General features: G+C 29.5%; 1 protein-coding gene across 1 annotated transcript in view; it reads right to left on the reverse strand.

Moving 5' to 3' along the window:
* The window catches only part of LOC129960271 (uncharacterized), a 63,056-nt gene extending 60,775 nt beyond the window's left edge, over positions 1 to 2,281 (reverse strand). Inside the window, exon 1 of the mRNA XM_056073569.1 lies at positions 2,191 to 2,281. The gene's annotated coding sequence lies outside the window, so the exon portion shown is untranslated. The remainder of the gene's footprint in view (positions 1 to 2,190) is intronic.
* Between the last annotated feature and the right edge of the window lie 16,790 nt (positions 2,282 to 19,071).

Raw genomic sequence — 19,071 nt, forward strand, 5'->3', positions numbered from 1 at the left:
CGCAATGACTTAAATATTAAAAAAAATAGGTATGTTATCTTGCAACAAATTTTGGTTTCAACGTTGAGAATACATATTCAAACGATTCTAAAATACATGTTAGCATGATATATTCTATAAAAATGCCATTCACGTCGAAGATCTATATGTTGTAACTATTTTTCTCCAATGCCATGGAAAGCATTCGTGGCCTTATTCAAGGTCCACAGTTTTATGAGGGGAAAGAGATTAAGACCTTTGTTAGAAAAATATACTAGAAGTTCCGGACCTTTCCCGCTTGTTGCCGTCTCTTGAATTTTTCCATTAATTTATCCAACTTAAACATAAGCCGGCGTCCTGGCCTAGGGGTAGCGCGTCTTCCATATGGTTTGGGCATCCCTGGTTTGAGTCCTGGTTCGGGCACGGTTGTTCTTTACCCTGTGTTCTATCTGTAAGGTGTGTGAAAGAGCCCCCCCCCCTGTAAAATGGGGTTGTACGAGTATATGGGTGATATATGGGTTGTACGAGTATATGGGTGATATATGGGTTGTACGAGTATATGGGTACGAGTATATGGGTGCGAGTATATGGGTGACATCTTCATATGAGCTAGAAGTGAGACTTCTGCCCACCTGTGCTTAGGGGTCTTTACCCTCAGGAGCTACTGCACCTCTCTTTCCGTTGTGACCCGGACACGGCATTATCATCAACTTAAACATATAAAAAAAACCAAGATATATAAAGGCCCGAAATGTTCTTAATACTTTAATTCCTTCCGAATATTATTTTGTCTTTATAGTTCAATTTTCATAAAGCTAAATAGTATTACATAAACTAAGTAACAGCCTTTGACGATCAGCTTGTTTACCTAGATTATTAACTTTATAAGCTATTTAACTTTTAATATAAAAGACATTTTTAAAAATTTCACTTTGTTAATTAATATGATTAAAAAAAATTTGTTGAATTAGTCTACTAGATATTACTATACATTCGAATTAAGGCAGAAGTAAAAATCTATCTTCAGAATTAATGTAAAAAAAACGATTCTTTTTTTTTTATCTCAATTTAAACTTTGAATTAAAGTTAAATTCATCGTTGATGAATTTGAATTTCAGGTTCACAACTGAATGTTTTGATGAATAAATTTGAATTACATCATAATATAAAAACATTGTTGCAGATTATGCTTCAAATTAAATATTAAAAAGAATGATTTGAGACTAGTCACTGTAGCCGTAACTTCGTTTGCGTTCATTTGTTCAATTTCTTCATAAGAAAAAGCAAAAATACTATTATTTTATCTCTAACGTTTTTCGAATTCTTATATTCAATACCTTATTAAGAGTTTTAGGACCATAGTAACAATAATTAATTATTACTCTAAAGTTTAGGTATAAACAGCAGTTTTAGTTTCGCCATTTGGCACTTAATAGTACAATTAAATACTATTAAATTTGTCAAATAGAATAAAATCTTATTCAGTGAACTCAAACTGAAAAAAGGGGGGAGACAGAAAATATGTCAATTGAATGTACTGAAAATTTTAAAAACATTCAAATATAAGGCAAAGTATGCTAACAAGTTGAAAAAATTGCAAAAGTTTTAAAAGACAGCATTTAATTACTGCATGCGCATATAAATTTTTATCTTTTACTATATGTATTAAATGTAAAAATAAAAATGTCTGTTGAAAAAAACAGATTAACTTTAACATTGGCTGTATGATTGAAGAACAGGATGCTGCATTACGCAATTTTACTCGTAAAAAGTTTCAGTGTAAAGTCGGCAAGATCAATTATTTCTATTAACCGATTAATTTTTTTAATGAAATTTAATAGGATAATTTATTTGGATATACTAAAAACACGAATCAATTATGTTTAGAGAAAACTTTTATTACAAACATTTCTGAAAAATCATATTTTCATGGTTCAATTGTAAGTTTTATGCTGTCGGAATTTCAAATAATTTTTAATTTTTCTAAAGTTTACAACAAAGATAGTTTTTTTAAAGCCAATAATTTCAATAAAAACAATTATATAGATCATTTGTGTTTTATCTTTTCTCAAACTTATTCAGATAATTTCTTTGAATTATTTTTAATCTAATTTACGTCCAGCAATTTTATTATTTTTAAATCTTCAAAGATAACATTCAAGCACATTCACATCCAATTAACCCAGCTGACATATTTTAATATTTACTTACCTAACAGAGCTTAACTAGGAGCATGACTCAGCTGACGAACGTAAGGTTCGAAAGTAAAGAGATTTCTGTATCTACCTGACCCAGAATTCCTTGCGGTTGGTTCTTCGACTTTTTGATGACTTTCGCGCACTTTTTTATTCTTCCCTCTCCCGCCACTTGTGTTTGTTCTTTTTTTTTTTCCGCTCTCTATGGCTCTCCTTTCATAAATTTCGGTGTTCAAAAACTTTTTCTAGACAGCATGGTCAAAGAAAAAAAAGTCGAGAATTTCTTTTTTTCTTTTTCTTCTGAAAAGCGAGAATTTTTATCTCTTGACTTGATGAAAAATGTGTATGACAGAAAAGTTTTCGTGAAATCTAATAAGTTTCTATAAAAGTAATACGTAATCACGCTATTCCTTTGATTTCGTTCGAAAGGTTTCTGAACTCTTTCAAAAATAAGTATGTAAATATTCGAAAAGTAGTTCGCATTATTCGATAAAACACATTCTTTCCCTTTAAAATTCAAATATTAATTCACTGACCGTCAGCTATGAAACTTCTGAATCTTCATAAAATGATCCTTACTGCAAAAAGAGAAAGCAATGGCGATTTTCTATATCAGAGTTGATCTTAGAAATTTTTGAGTAAATGATTTTCTACGTTTCAGCCGATTTTCGTGCAATATTCCAAGACTTCTTATGTTCAATCCATTATAGAAGATATTTGTTAGGACTATTTTCAAAGTTGCAACCGGTTAATGAGTTAAATTTCAAGATCAGTTTCAACAAACTATAGTTATAATATAATTTTTCACAAGATTTTAGAATAAGGTATCTTTTATTTCAGGTGATTAATTTAAGATATTTTTTATATAAGATAACATCTCATCAAAGGTTTTCCTGAGTATTTGTCTGACACGTGCATGCAGTTTTCTTTTTTTTAATGTAGCTATAAATTTAGTATAGTCTAACTTTAATATTAATTGTTAATAAATCCCAGCAAATTTAGTTAAGGTATTTTATTAATCATATTTACAAGTAAAACTGCGTGCAACGTTTTTCAAATTCAGGAAACTACCGTGAAGAAAAATACATATGCATTTATTTTCAACTATTTCACTATAAATAATATATATATATATATATATATATATATATATATATATATATTAATTTATCATAAATTAATTTTTGTTGCTCAACACAGTTTTATATAATTACTAAACCTTCCGGCTCTCAATATCTAAAAAAAATATTAATTAAATTTAACGTCTGTAGGAACCCATTAAGGTTTGGGTTTAGCTAAATTTTTATATTTCTTCCCAAGAACTGAAAATTCAGTTTATTCCCAAAAAGATTTTCTCATTTGCAGTAAATAATCATGAAAAGACTCATTTCAAAATGTTGAATTTTCAAAATATATGCTATGATACTATTATTCGGTTCAGGCATTGAATGTTTCATTTTATCGCCACTAACTGAACTAAATGAAGTTCATTTCGCCATTTATCGCAAATTTTATTGTTACCATTCTTAACTGTAAACGAATATTTGTAATACTGTAGGAAGCCCAAGTTTGGTTTAGTTTAGTTATATTAACGTCCCGTTTGAAGCAACACTTGTAAGAAGCCAAATTATCTCTATAGTTGTCAGTAATAAATATAAATGTGCTCTCCGCGCATGCGCGCGCGCGCGCGTGTGTGTGTTACATTACTAGGATTACAGCTACTAAATTTGGCTCATATCTATACCTTGATGGGTCAGAATGTGCACATCGAAGTCATTCTTTTTGTGCGTGTGTGTGTTACATTACCAGGATTACAGCTACTAAATTTGGCTCATATCTATACCTTGATGGGTCAGAATGTGCACATCGAAATTATTCTTTTTTGTGTGTGTGTGTGTGTGTTACATTACCAGGATTACAGCTACTAAATTTGGCTCATATCTATACCTTGATGGGTCAGAATGTGCACATCGAAATTATTCTTTTTTGTGTGTGTGTGTGTGTGTTACATTACCAGGATTACAGCTACTAAATTTGGCTCATATCTATACCTTGATGGGTCAGAATGTGCACATCGAAATTATTCTTTTTTTTTTCTTCAGAATTTTAATTATAAAAAATTAAGCTGAAGCTTAAAGCCTCTCTGAGATACCTTCCGAAAATATTATTGCACAAAAAGGAATTTAACAACATTTCATTGTTCTTTTTAAATATATCAATTTAATAGTCATGCCATGAATTTTGTCAATTTTTTTAAGTGTTTTTTTTTTCTTTTACCTGATTTTCAACTATGTTTATACATTATTCTCCGAAATTCAAATTGTTTTCATTGTTTCATCAAACATTTGATCGCGTGATTTTTTTTAATGTTAAAAGTCAAAGAAGGTGGCTTTTGTTTAATATCTGTTCAGTACGAGAAAGATAAAAACGTGAAGTTACAATACTGCTAAATTTATAAAATAGATGAAGTGTATACTTACATTTTTAATAGCACCATGGAACTAGCCTCCACTAGAAAATTTATTGCGCACAATGAGCGGAGAATATGCTAAACCATTAAAGTAACAAAATTTTAATGTCTTTCAATTTCATATCATTGATATGAAGTTATAACAGAATTGCTTGTTTTATTTGTTTGAATGAGGGGGATTTAGGGATTTTTAGCTACAAAAGCTGTCATCCCAGGTTATAACGCGAGTTCGCAAATTGTACAGACTAAGTCTATGGCAAAGGATACCGACGTGCTCTGATTGGTTTAAGCTTTGGCATCTTTTTGGCAATGTTTTGCCAAAAAGATGCCATACCGAAATATATTTTTATAAAAGTAAAAAGTTGTGAATTTATCCTCCCCCCCCCATTTTTTACGGTTTACATGTAATATTAATCTGGAACACATATACAGCAGAAAGGATCAAATCCTGAAACCTAAATTCAGGAAATATAAAAATTACAATTTATTAAAAATATTTTTGTGTGTGTTTCTTCTTAATATTATTTTGAAATAACTAAAAAAATTAGCTACTAAATCACATATTCCATTAAATCTTACATATTTATACGTTTTGGGCATTAAGTAATCATCTCCCCATATGGAGTTGATGGGAAAGTAACAAACGTTCAGCAACAAGTTTCAATGACTGCATGAATTATATAATAAAGGCACGAAAATCATCGAAAAATAAGAATTATTTAATTGCTGCATCATATGTTTAATTACTTTCATATAGTTTTTATACTTCTGTGCATAAACAGCATTAGTTACTTGTATTACTAGTATAATTAGTAATATTTATTATTATTATTATTAATTAGTATTAGTAGTATTATTAGTAATATTTAGAGAAAACAAATATATTAATAAAAATTAGATCGTGTTGATATTCACTCGTATCTTCCATAAAACTAATGAAAGGTACAAAGTTTGAGCCAAATAAGCGAAAACTACACTATTATGAGTGAAAAACATTGCCAAAAAGATGCCAAGGCTTAAACCAATCAGAGCACGTCGGTATCCTTTGCCATAGACTTAGTCTGTACAATTTGCGAACTCGCGGTTATAACAGAACCATTTAACTGAAATTAAAAATAATATCACTGGCGAATCAATTGGTTGCCAAAGGAGATTAGTATTTTTTTAAAAAATATTTTGAACTCTGAAAGAACTGTTTTATCATGTTTTCGTTGTGTTTATTAAACTGTTTATGACTGTTTACAATTAGATATTCATTTTTATAGTACAACAAAAAACTATAATTTATATAAAAAAAATCATTAAAATGTTCGATGATTTTTAAGTTCAATATGAAAAGTTATCACTTAAAAATTATTTAAGATTTGCAGAGAATTGAAAATGCCTCATCAAGAAATTTAAAACAATTATTTCAGTTTTGCATTAGTTAATTAGAAAAGTTTTATCAAAATAGAATAAGTCTGATTAGTGGTTCGAATTAAAATTCTTACGATGAAATAAAGAAAATATCCCTTTAGCAGACTTCTTTATAAACTTGGTATTTCTAATACAATGTTCAAAAATTCTTTGTGTATGACAATCGAACATTCTGAATCATTAAACGCGGATCATTAAAATTTCTGAAATTATATTTTTACTTACGTGTATCAATTATTATTTTTTAAAAAACGAGGTTTTCATGAAACTTATGCTTTCCACAAATTTAATTCCGAATAAATGTATTTCTATTGCATAGTAAAATTCGAAGAATAATAAATTCAATGACTATAATTTGATTACCAAGGTATTTTTCTCCCATTCCAAAACTAAAAAAATAAAGGAGATTTGAATCTCTTGCCCGAAACATCATGGCGTGATTATGGTTTAAGATTGATTCTTCTATCTTTATTTTATTTTTAATTTTTTTCTTAATTAAATTCTTAAAAAAAAATTTCTAAAGTGCTCCACAAGAACTGTGTAAAAATTATACTTGCAAAGAATTAATATATAAAAATCGTAATTAAAAATAATGAAAATTGTTGTTTTAAAGTATACTTAAAATTATATTCTATTAAAATTACAGAAATAAATTAAATAAAGATACAAATGAGATGCTTATTTTGTATTTTCTAGTGGTGAAGAAATGGAATTTTGCGATAGAATATGCTCCAAAATTAAAGAGAGATAAATTTTAAAATTTGATTATTTTTTAATTAAAAATTTAATTCATTTTTAAACTCTGTTATTTTAGAAGTAATTACATGCAATATCTGATCATTCCATTTAAACAATCTGGCCTATCGAAGGTTTTGAGTGAATTTTAATTTGTGTATGTCGTATCGTGTGACTTGCAGGTAATGTCAGTCTATAAATGTTATCATACTATAATTTTTTTCTCTCAGCTATAGTGATAAATAAATATAACATCGCGAAAAATAAATATATCAAATATTTTTCTCTAGACGATGAGAATATAAACAAACACGATTATTTAAATATTATTTAACAATTCCTTTGAACCTATTTCAGGACAACACGAACCAAATATTACACAGACATGAATACACAGACGAGACGTACACGCGTAATACACAGCAGTACACTACAAAGCCGCAAGACAGAATTCAAAAGGAGGAGGGAATCTAAGTAGCTTCACTCTACGGTCTCTCCAAATGGCTACAATTTTCCATTGTCTCCTTGCTTTAGCTGTATCCAACCGCCGACTTACTACTACAAAACTAGCTACTCCATACAAGACTCGATGTTGCTTTTATAATAAACACCAGTATTCGATACAGAGCTCAATTCAACAAACGCTTGAGCTCCACACAACGCTTGCTCTTCGCTGGACTGATGCAACTATTCGCCGTGGACTCGCTATGCGACACTAAACCTTTCGGTGATTCTTTCCACGACTGTCCTTAGCTTAGACTGCTGGCTTTTTATAGGCAGAGAAGGTTCTGGAATAATCAGGCATGTCTTAATTCCTCTTGGCTCTATCACCGAAATTCTAAAAGATTCCAGTATTGACTATTTTATCGCCAAAGTTGCCAAATTCGTTGACAAATGCTCGCTAAGTTTGTCGTCAAGCCCTGAGATCACTGATTCGGCATCCAATCAGCGTCTAACAGAGCTGATCGTAAAACGGTCTTTTCAATGATTGAACTAACTGTTCTGGAAAACAACATTACAGATTTTTAACACTATATATATTTGTAAATTCATTTGTGTAATTCCAAAAAACACTGAAAAAAATAGTTTCTATTAAGATTCCATTCTCTTTTGACAGATGTGATCCAAAATTTTAAAAATATTGAAATTTATACAAAAGGATCACATGCAAAATTATACTCATCAGCGTCTTTATATTTTTGAGTTAACAAGCCCAGGATGACAAACACTTATGGACAAAATATAATTCTAAAATTGGTTTCTGAGGAATACGAGATATCTAAAATGTGAAGATGAATTAAAATCCTTATGCTGAATCGTTAACAATTTATATTTAATAGCTCATGTAAATTTCTCATCAAAAGAATTTGTCCCGCTCTCATGTATCATTCCCATAAACATTTGTAACAAGGTTCGTTAAAGTAATATTGCTGAAGCACCTCATACTATGGGAAAGTCGAAAACACCTGAATTTAAAAAGAATAAAATGTGATACTTCGTGTTGTGACAACAGTAGATTAGGAAAAAAATAACCGAAGTGGAATTTTATTTGAACGTTGCTATTCTAATACTTTTAGAATAAAACTATTTAATATTTACTCGGTGAAAGCACTCGATATTTTACATACTGAGGCTTCAGCTGCTAAATGAATAGGTATGATATCAAAAAAATTATTGTCTTCACGAATTTTTAAGATATGAATTGCATATTTAACGATAATTGAGTTACAACACTTTAAAATTCAAAGAATTTACAGATTTTTTTAACTGTGCAGAATTTTAAATATTGATTCTGTTGATTCTTTGTATTGGGATATGGAGAGAAACTTAAAAATAAATTTTAGGCTGGAATATCTAAATTCTAATAACTTATATTTCGTCAATCATTTCCTTGAAATCACAATGCTTCATTTGCATTAATATTCATCTAATTTTTAAAATTTTTCAAACAAATTCTGTACAGATGTATGAATGAATTAAATATCATTGAAAAAATTCAAAAGCAGAACTTTTTCCTTGTGTGTGGATACTACAATGTAACTAGACTTTGACCGAATACTTTTTTTAAAAAAAATTTCGGTAATTTTTGATTTGTTATTACTTAATACTCTTTCAAGTAAAAATAAATTAATAAAAAATATTCTGAAAAGGGATTTAATTTATCACTTGAAAAAAATTGGAAAATACAAATCAACAGCATTATGCTAATTATGTTACACTTATAAAGTAATCTTTCAGAAAATAAACATTTATCAGAATCAAGAACTTTTTTGATTTAAGCTTGTGTTCTGTTAACGTTATACTTATCCACAATTTTTAATTATTTTAAATAATACATCTCGAAAAAATTTTAATTGTTATTTTTCCTAATCAAATATGTAAATAATAGCACGTATTTTAAGTTCTTATTTAGTTATGTTTCATCGACATTAAAGGTGAATTTTTAAAAATATTAATCTTTCTGAGAGCAAAGTTTGCGCATTAATGAGTAAGATGAAAATTTTAATGAAGAAAACTGATTGCAAAATGACCTATTTGCTATCTCTACATTTATTAAATCAGTCTCTAATTTTTTTTCTGCTATATCTCCTATTATTATGAAATGATTTTTTTTTTTCTAAACTGATATCTGCAAACGTCTCATTAAGCAGAATAGCTCAAAAAAATTAAAGTTTGCACTTAGAAAATTTTGCAAAAAATAAATCGATAGATTATCCCTTATGTGAATGTATTTTACATATTTTTTAAAGCAAATATATTTCCAAATCGAATGGCATATTACTCTTGAATTTAATTTCTATAAATCGGGAACAATAAGAAGTGTCCGGGTATTTTTTTAAAGACTAGGTATCTATGCATCATCATTGCCTCAATTTACTTTTAAAATTTGAACTACATTTCTTTGATAGAAAAATTATTTATCCAGTAAATAAAATTTATTTATTTTGTCCAAAACCTGAATATTTGTAACTTTTAATAAGGAGGTAACCTTTAATTAATTAAGGGAGTTAATAAGACTTCTGCAATTTGTATCTAATTTCTGAATGCACTTTTAACTACTGCTAAGCTGCAGTATCATATAAACGCGATTTTTTCTTCTCTATTTTGGCATTCTTTGGCTCACTTTTGACATATTAATAATAATATTTAGTTCAGAACATGTCTTCAATCAAATACTAAATCATGAAAGATTCTAGAAAAAAGTCTAGAATAAATTACGTCAGACCCCACTGTTTCAGGAGAATTGACCTAGATAATCGAAAACTGACAAGTTAATGGATTACATTGTGAGACAGCTACTTAGGGATGAATATTCATTTCTATTATTTGTGATCATTTTACTGATATTTCCTTTTTCTCTTCGTTGTAATCGATAAAGGATAAAAGGAGTGAATAAATAAATCATTTGATGGAAGCGTTATAGTTTTCTTTATTAAAAATTAGTTGACATTTCTTTTTAAAATTTATTTAGGCTTTCATTCAGAGACTTCTCACTGATTTTTGCAAAACATTGACGCGTTGCTTTTTTAAATAACTAACAATCAAAATGAATTACTATAAATAAAAGACCATTTTCATTTCATTTGTTTTTCTTAAAACATATTCGCAATACCGATTAAATTTTTAGTGTTTATTTTGCTACTATGCTTTGATTTATTTATTAAAGTAAGGAAAGAGAGTTTTCCCTTGCTGTTAGGAACAAAATAAAGGCATAACAGCCACTCTTTTGTTAGTTCATTATATTTGGAATTAACCATCGTACTGGAAGCTTTAAAAGAAAGATTTGCAAAAAAAGCCTCGATAATTTTAATGTAATCGAATCAAATTTGATTTCAAACTTCGGTTTTCATGTGTTTTTCTCACATTCGAAATAAATGTCCACGCAGATCAGTCAAGTAAATAATATTTTAAATAAATTAAATATTTATCTTTAAAACAAAGTTTTGCCACCAAAACGAAAAACAAAACTTTCGCTTATTGTCTTCGAAAATTTAAAATTATTTTCTTTCTCACTATTTATATTGGTAAATGTAAGTATTCCGCTGAAAATTTCATAAAAGATATAAATCTCCGAGTTAGAATGAGGCAAAAATTTATTCCTATGGTGAAATTGTGGCGAAACTATAAATTATCATAGGCTATCAGGTTTCATAATAGCGAGGCAACATTCTCAAGTGTAAGAGCCCTTCAAGTGGAAGCGGAGTTGTAGAAATTTTCGAAACAGAAACAGCTGCGGTCAAATACTCAAAATTCTAGAGGCAGTAAACCGAATCACTCTCTAATAAGACAAATATCTCACACCCAGGATTGTTTAGTTATATTAACGTCCCATTTTAAATCAACACTAAAGCTATTTCGGACCGACTTCGTAATTTTTAACTGCGGTCAGATAACGAGGAAGACGTTTGAGCTTACATCCCGCTTTCCATGCTTCCGCACCACACCAGCGGGAGGTCATTTGGTCCCGACGGACTTAACGGGCACCAAACCCACTGACACGATGGTTCTTCGGAGAAATCCAACCTCGAACTTGAAACCTTCCGGTTCCGAAACCTGGACCTTTCTACCAGGCCACCGGAGCCCTATCTCGCGCTCTGTGTGTGTGTGGGGGGGGGGGAAGAGATTAGATGTAAAAATAAAGAACCAAGGTCTGTGTGTTTAATTCACAAACCTGCTCGTGCTATTCGTTAAAAGCTGTAAAAAAATATCTACAATATATATCAACTTTTAACTTTTTTATGATTGAATTGGAGGTTTAGGAATTGTAATTTTCATGGCTGCATAAAGACACATATTGTCAATATGTGTCTTTATGCATATACTTACAGTATGTGTCATTGTATGTGTTTTTATTTTAAATAAAACCCAATTATAAGATTTTTTAATGCATAAAATATCTTAGAATGTAAATTGAATGTATTTTATTCTGCATTGCGTTTAAGTTTGTCTAATGTTGTCGGAAGGGTTATTTCGCACACAGGATGATTTTTTTGTCCCGAAGAATAAATGGAATTCCTTAAACTTCTATGAAATCACGAAAAGTTTCATAAAAGCGAATAGCAGAGTTCTAAAGTGATGATTCTATAAAGTTACATAGATTTTAATTCTTAACTTTACTGAAAATTTCAAATAACTAAAAAAAAGGAGGGGGGGGGGAGAGGATTATTATAATAAAAGAAAATACTGTAAGTCCTTTTTAAGTAAAGCGAATATCTTTTTAAGAAAAGTGAGTAGTCTTGCAAAAAAGAAGTAACATCTTTTTGCATGGTAGATAATATTAAAGAGATTAACTTATTTAATATTCCTTAATTAGCCTTAATAAGTATTAAATTACAGGAAATAAAGCTTCTAAAGAATGATGTTAGAATAATACCAACTATTTTGAAAGGTGGAAAATTTAATAATTTATGTGCTGTCTATGAAATGTCTACAAAATGTGAGCATTTTCCCTTTTTAGTTTACAAAATGTACAAAAAGAAAAAAATTTCATCGACAAAAAAAAAAAAAAAATGAACTTGAGGTTTTGACGAAGATCTTCCTAAATCCGAAAAACTCTTTCTTGAAATTATATCTGTTTGTGAACACGATATAACTCAAAAACGTTTTGAGCTGAAAGGATGAAACTTGGTACGCGGTTTTATGACGAAATTTGAAGATTTCGACCAATTATGACTGAAATCCGTTCAAAGGGAGTATGGAACCTTGGAACCATGCTTAGAGTGGATACCCAGAGTATAAAATCCTTCATCGAAATGATAATTTGGAAATAAATAAACTTTCAAAAATCTAGAGATTACTTTTAAACAGATAAAAGAAATAAATTTTTAAAAATGAGACGAAGAAGTAGAGATTAAACGCTTTTTATGAAAGGCAGATCAATGTAAGTAAGAAAATTACAGACACTGTTAGCATATTTATGCTAATTAAACATATGTTTTAAAAAAAATTTTAAATAGCAGAAGAGCTCGAATTTCACACAGTTGGTATTTAACTTTTTGAAACAGAAGGCAGGTTTGAAGAAATAGACGAGCAGTGACGAGACTTTGTATTTTTAATTTCGTTTTATTCTCTCTCGGGAGGCAGGCATGATTATTTACAAGAAGGGGCAATGCGGCACAAAAGCAGAAGTAAAGAAGAGAGCGAAACAAAGGATCACTAGTCTTATATAACATGGGATTTCCGGCCACGCGCCAATTCAATGCACGTGGTGACCTTTGAGAAGGGCAACGGAAGTATCACTTTTACTCGATACGTAGAACTGATTGCGCAGTAATTTTTACACAGCTTCAGTGGAATTGGATCAACAAATAAGAGAATGAAATTACTATGGGCTAAATTAAAATAAAGTTTTCGAAATTAATTTGGTTAAAATTAAGAATTTAAAATATCATTACAATTTTCTCCCCACCGCAATACGTGGAAGTGCATCAGGGATATTTGACAGTGGTGTCTGAGTAAGTTTAATTTAAAATTTTATTGAAAGTGATACCTCAGTTTCCCTTGCCTTTACGTTATACAAATATTAATACAGACATCCCATTCATCATTTTATATTAGAAGATTTAAATTTCTGAAAATATTAAATAAAAATCTTAATAATCAACAGTAATAACAAAATATTAAAATTTAAATGATATTATACACAAAGTTATTTCAACTATTTTTCTGTAGTAACTCAATTGATGAACTTAATTTAATGAAGACAGTTCTATGGTATATTTGCCTATATTATTCTTAAATGCTAAGAAGTCTGACTCAACAAAATTATTAAATTAGAAATAAAGTATTAAATTATTAAATATAATATCAATATTGTTATGATTTCACCCAAAGGAAATATCAATAGTTATGATTTTAAATAATGTATTTTAACTGTAAATAAAAACACAAGATTCAAAACTTCAGGTAAAAAACTTGGATATGAAAATAATATTTATAAAATTGAATGGTTTCATATAAAACTTTTGGAAATGTAAATAAATGTAAGATTCATGTATTTCAAATAAATCATTTGGAAATGATAATAATAATTGCAAAATTCAAAAATATAAAATCATATTCTTGGAACTAAAAATAATAATTTCAAAATTCCAAGATTTCAAACAAAACACTTGTGAATGAATGTAACAAACACAAGACTCAAAATATTCTTATAGTAAATATTTGTGAAATAAAATATATAATATAAAAAATATTTGGTAATTTAAGAAAAAAACATTTGTATTTTGTAGAAAACAAGTATTTTTACACAGTGATAATAGAGGGCAACTCAATAACTGTCAGAGATGCAAAAATTTCCCCTGAGGTATTCACTACATTAGTCTAATTTTCATGTGCTATTAATTATTAAGTATATAAGAATCTTGGTATGTTACTTTTTTCGTTCACAAGGTCTGCATTCATAATTTTTAAATAATATATTTGAAAAAATTTCAAAAACTCAGTATTTTAAATTAAAACTCGTACTATTTTGAATAATAATATAAAAAGATTATTTGCAAATGTATTATAATAGAAAAATGCAATTTAAAATCAAATCAAAAGTACAGAATATAAATTTTGAATTTCATCCGTTGAATCAGTTGATGGAGGCTTTTTTTTTAACACTAATCACTTTTTTGATTAATCATGGCACAGGTTGGAACTTCTTGAAAATAAGCAGCACAAACACAAAGGTATTGAACAGCAGAATAGGAATGCCAGATGAGATCACAGCTTAATGCGACAGGAGTAACGATGATGCGGTAACAAAAATGGAAGCCTCCTCATTCGTAGAATTTCAGCGACGTAGTCGGTTCTCAAGACGCTATGCCACGGGAGGTAACCAGGTAGAGTCAGCAAGGAAGCGGCCGAGCCAGCTTGGAACATCTTTGGAGCACTGCAAGTTGCGGAGGCGCAATGCAACTAGCAACGGCAAGCTGCGGATGCATCACAGGAAACTATTTTTGTCGACTAAATAATATGTAACATATTTCTGAAAAGTAGAAGGCAGTTTGAAGCAGTGAGGAATCTTTGTATTTTTAATTTCGTTTTATTCTCTACCGGGAGACAGGCATGATTATTTACAAGAAGGCGCAGTGCGACACAAAAGCAGAAGTAAGAAAAAGGGAGGAAACAAAATTATCACTAGTCTTATATAACATGGGATTTCTGGCGACGCGCCAATTCAATACACGTGGTAACCTATGAGAAGGGCAACGGAAGTATCACTTTCACTCGAATTGATTGCGCAGTAATTTTTACACAACTTCAGTGGAATTGGATCAGCAAATAAGAGAATGAAATTACTATGGGCTAAATTAAGATAAAGTTTTGGAAATTAATTTATTAATTTGGTTAAAATTAAGAATTTAAAATATCATTACACACACACACACACACACACACACACACACACACACACACACATATATATATATATATATATATATATATATATATATATATATATAGAGAGAGAGAGAGAGAGAGAGAGAGAGATACAGTAGCTGTAAACCAAACTCGGACACCAAAGAAAAGACACTAATACAATCTGAATTTTTAAACCAAAAATGATAAAAAACATAGTTAAATGAATTTTTAATAGTATATTTCTAGCAATTATAAATTCATATAAAAATATTATAAATTAATTCATTTTAACCATAAATTATGTGAAAAAACAAAACAAAAAATAATGCACAACACAAACTTGGACGGAGAAGAAGATTTTGAAAACTAGTTAATATTTCCAATGAATTAATATTTTGTATGCAAGCTCTTGCTTTTTATAATCCTTTTAAGACGTTTAGTCATAGATTTTCCCAATTTTTCACGAAAGTTAGGTTTAATATTTTCCCATTCCTGCAACAATAGTCTTTTCAATTAATCTTTACTGGAAACTACGTGTTCTCGGACTTTTCCTTAAGGTATTCTCATGACTTTTTGAAGGGATTTATATCGGGGTTTTGGAGTAGAGTGTCCATGACGTGAGAACAATTATATAAGAGCCAGGAACGTACTCGATAAGTTTTATATCTAAGATCATTATCCTAATAAAATCGCCAGTCGTTGCCAAGAGAAAGCTTATGTATGTTATCTGTGACATTTTTTTTAAATGTTAAAGTATACACTCTAATCCACTAATATCAATAAAATTGAGGGTTCCTGGTCCAGTAGTTGAAAACAACTCCCCCCCCCCCCAGACCATTACTGATCCGCCGCCATGTTTCATGGTTGATTTCAAATTTTCTGTGCGCAATTCCTTGTTTGATTTTCCCCAAATGTTAGGCTTGTCATCGAATCCAAAAATGTCGAATTTGCTCTCATCAGTTAATAAGACATTTTTCCAATAAGAAAAGTCCTTGTTTTCGCGCTCCTTGCAAATTTAAATTCCTCTTTCGCGAATTTAAGTCTTAGATCTAATTTCGCTTATTTATGAAAGGCTTTTGTCTGGCTTTTTTCATTGAGATCTGCCTTATGGAGATATTTCTTATTATAGATAGGCTGACTCTTTTTCCTAATTCCTTTTCAACAATAATAGCTATCTTTGGTGTATTAAGGAATGGATTTGCTTTCATTTTTCTTATTAAATGTGTGCAGATCTGCTTCAGTGAAAGTCTTATTTTGGGCTGTGTTTGGCTTACTTTCCACGTGATTATTTGTTTTGAAACGTTTAGCTGTATCATGAACCAATGAATGACTTTGTCGCCTAGCTCTGATATTTTTCGTGCAGACTTTTCTTCTACAGTATGCTTCATATTTAAAACTCAAGGCTCGTTTGACCTACTTGTCTTGACATTTTAATTAAATTAATATTTACTATTACAATAAATTAAAGAATTTTATGGCTGCTGAAGTTCATGGTAAAGCGGAAAGTTATGTTAGAAATAGCGGTCCCTGTGAGAGATAACTAAACGGCACGCTTTATTAATTTTATTTTTTAATTTCAATTTTTATTATTTATTTATTGTTTATCCATAAAACTGATTACTGTAAAAAAATATCATATAAGTCAGCAAACGAATTTAAAAGCATGAAAAATCCTAAATTTTATTATCTAAAAGTAAAGCAATACTTGATTTTGTTTTGAGTAAATTCGAGTATTTTTTTGGCTGAGCGCCTTTTACGTGCGGAGTCCTACTGTGAGTTAGCGGCCTACTTGGCTTATAATTGAACCTCTATAATATTATACATAAGGCATTTTTTTATAGGCTTTAATGAAAAATTGTTTCAATGAATCTTTTGGAATAAAATCTCAAACTAAATGATTGTTAAGTTAAAACTAACAATTTCGTACTGAAATGTTACGATATTAACCCCCAATAAAACAGTTATATACTATAACAATTACATAACATTATATAGTATTGTGAATACCAAGAAATGTCAAATACCGTTGTTACTATGTAACTATACCTATTGTGTAACATATAGCAATATTTCCGAGATTCTAAACTTTCCAAAATATTTTTAAAGTAAACATGAAATGTTATTTTTAATTCAGGATATCGCATTGCTAAGATTATTACTGTTTAAAAAAATCCAGTGGGGCGATTATTCTCTAAGATACCGAATATAGATCATTCAATGTAATGAAATAAAACCGCTATTATAAAATCTATATTATATTTATTGACGCAGTTCATACCAGATGAATAAAAAGGATGTAAGAAAAGTAAACCAGGAAATTAAAAGAAATAAAGCAAAACTAATTTATTTCGTAATAAAAAATTGTTTTTGAAAAAGTCTTAATCTAACTTTTACTATAAATAGGATATACTAAAATTATTATATGCTTAAATAAGCTATCACAAATTTTGGTGAGCAGTTCTTGCTTCACTCAAAACTTTATTTTGTCTTTTTCTCGATATTTAAATTTTAATTTTCATAAACTAAGAAACGATAGATAGTTTTGAGAGGAAAAAATATTTTTTATTTCCCATTCATTTAGAAGTTATCCCTATTGGCGAAAAATGCCGAATGACACTGCAAAGGTATCTTCTTGACTTTGGTCGACATTCAGATCATCGAATGCATCGTGGGAATATCCTACGATGTCTTGTACTAATAGGAATTACACTTGAGCCTAACTTCCATAATCAACTCTTATTACGAGATAAATTCTTTTCTTTGTGTTTTCAAACCACATTCTTAACTTGAAATTTTAAAATAATTACTAAATTAAAAGAATAACCCGAAATTAGATACAGAAACATCGATATCTCTATCGAGCCAACTACTCAATCACCTTAATCAAGATTCGCCTTTCTGGATCTCGTTACACAATGAGTAAGATATCCTTAGCAAAACAAACAGCTCCGGGGTCGAATCTGAAACTGACCGAAGAAAATAATTGCAGTAAATGCAGTCTTAAACAAAAATTAAGAGTTGTGTTAAAAAATAAAATATTCGAAAGCAAGCAATTTTAAGGATATTTAGAGCTTTGAGAGCTAATTTGGTGAATATCAGAAAAATTATATTATACAAGATCGAAATCCAATATTGGTCAATAAAAGAAAACTCTTACATTTACACTTTTTTAGCATTGTAAAATATTGATAAACAACAGGGTTTTCTGAAATATTACAATTTTATACAACATTTTGAGCTTCTTGTTCTGGATAAAGGTGAGAAAAGGAAGAAAGATCTTCTCCCAAAATAAAACGCTCTTTCCTTACATTCGTACAACAAAAATCTGATTCCAAACTAATTTTATCAAAATTCTAGCTTTGATGCAGAGGAATAAGTTTGTCAAAAAGGGAAATACTTTCTTTCAGTTACAGTACTGAACTAAACCCTCTGTTAAATATTAATATTGTCCTAGAGAGTACAAATAGTTCAAGTTATAAGAACTGGCTAATATATAAGGTCGGAAAATTAGATTATTAAAACTTAGTTCTGGATATTTTTTTATTGTTTTTATTTTGATGAACTTAAAACTGCTAGATAGGCTGATGGAATGCAGAAATCAGATCTAACTTTTATAAATCACGACTGCTATGTACATTTAGACTTTTTATGTTTATTACAAATGCGAATAAGATATAGGTATTTCAAATAAAATTAAACCTTAAAGCGGCTTAAAATATAATATGAATTGAAGTTTTTTTTTAATAATATTGGATTGGATTGAGAAGCCATTGAAAAGAATCTCTTCCTCTCTGCAAATCTTCGTTTTTTTATTGGATGGTCTTGGATAGAGAGTAAAAATATTTTCAACCAATCACAGAGACGATGCCGGTATATTTGGCATTCAAAGCCAAGATGGCTCACAGTATAAATATGACCGAGCGT

Source organism: Argiope bruennichi, chromosome 2 (genome assembly GCF_947563725.1).
Source record: "Argiope bruennichi chromosome 2, qqArgBrue1.1, whole genome shotgun sequence".
In the NCBI taxonomy this organism is placed as follows: domain Eukaryota; kingdom Metazoa; phylum Arthropoda; class Arachnida; order Araneae; family Araneidae; genus Argiope; species Argiope bruennichi.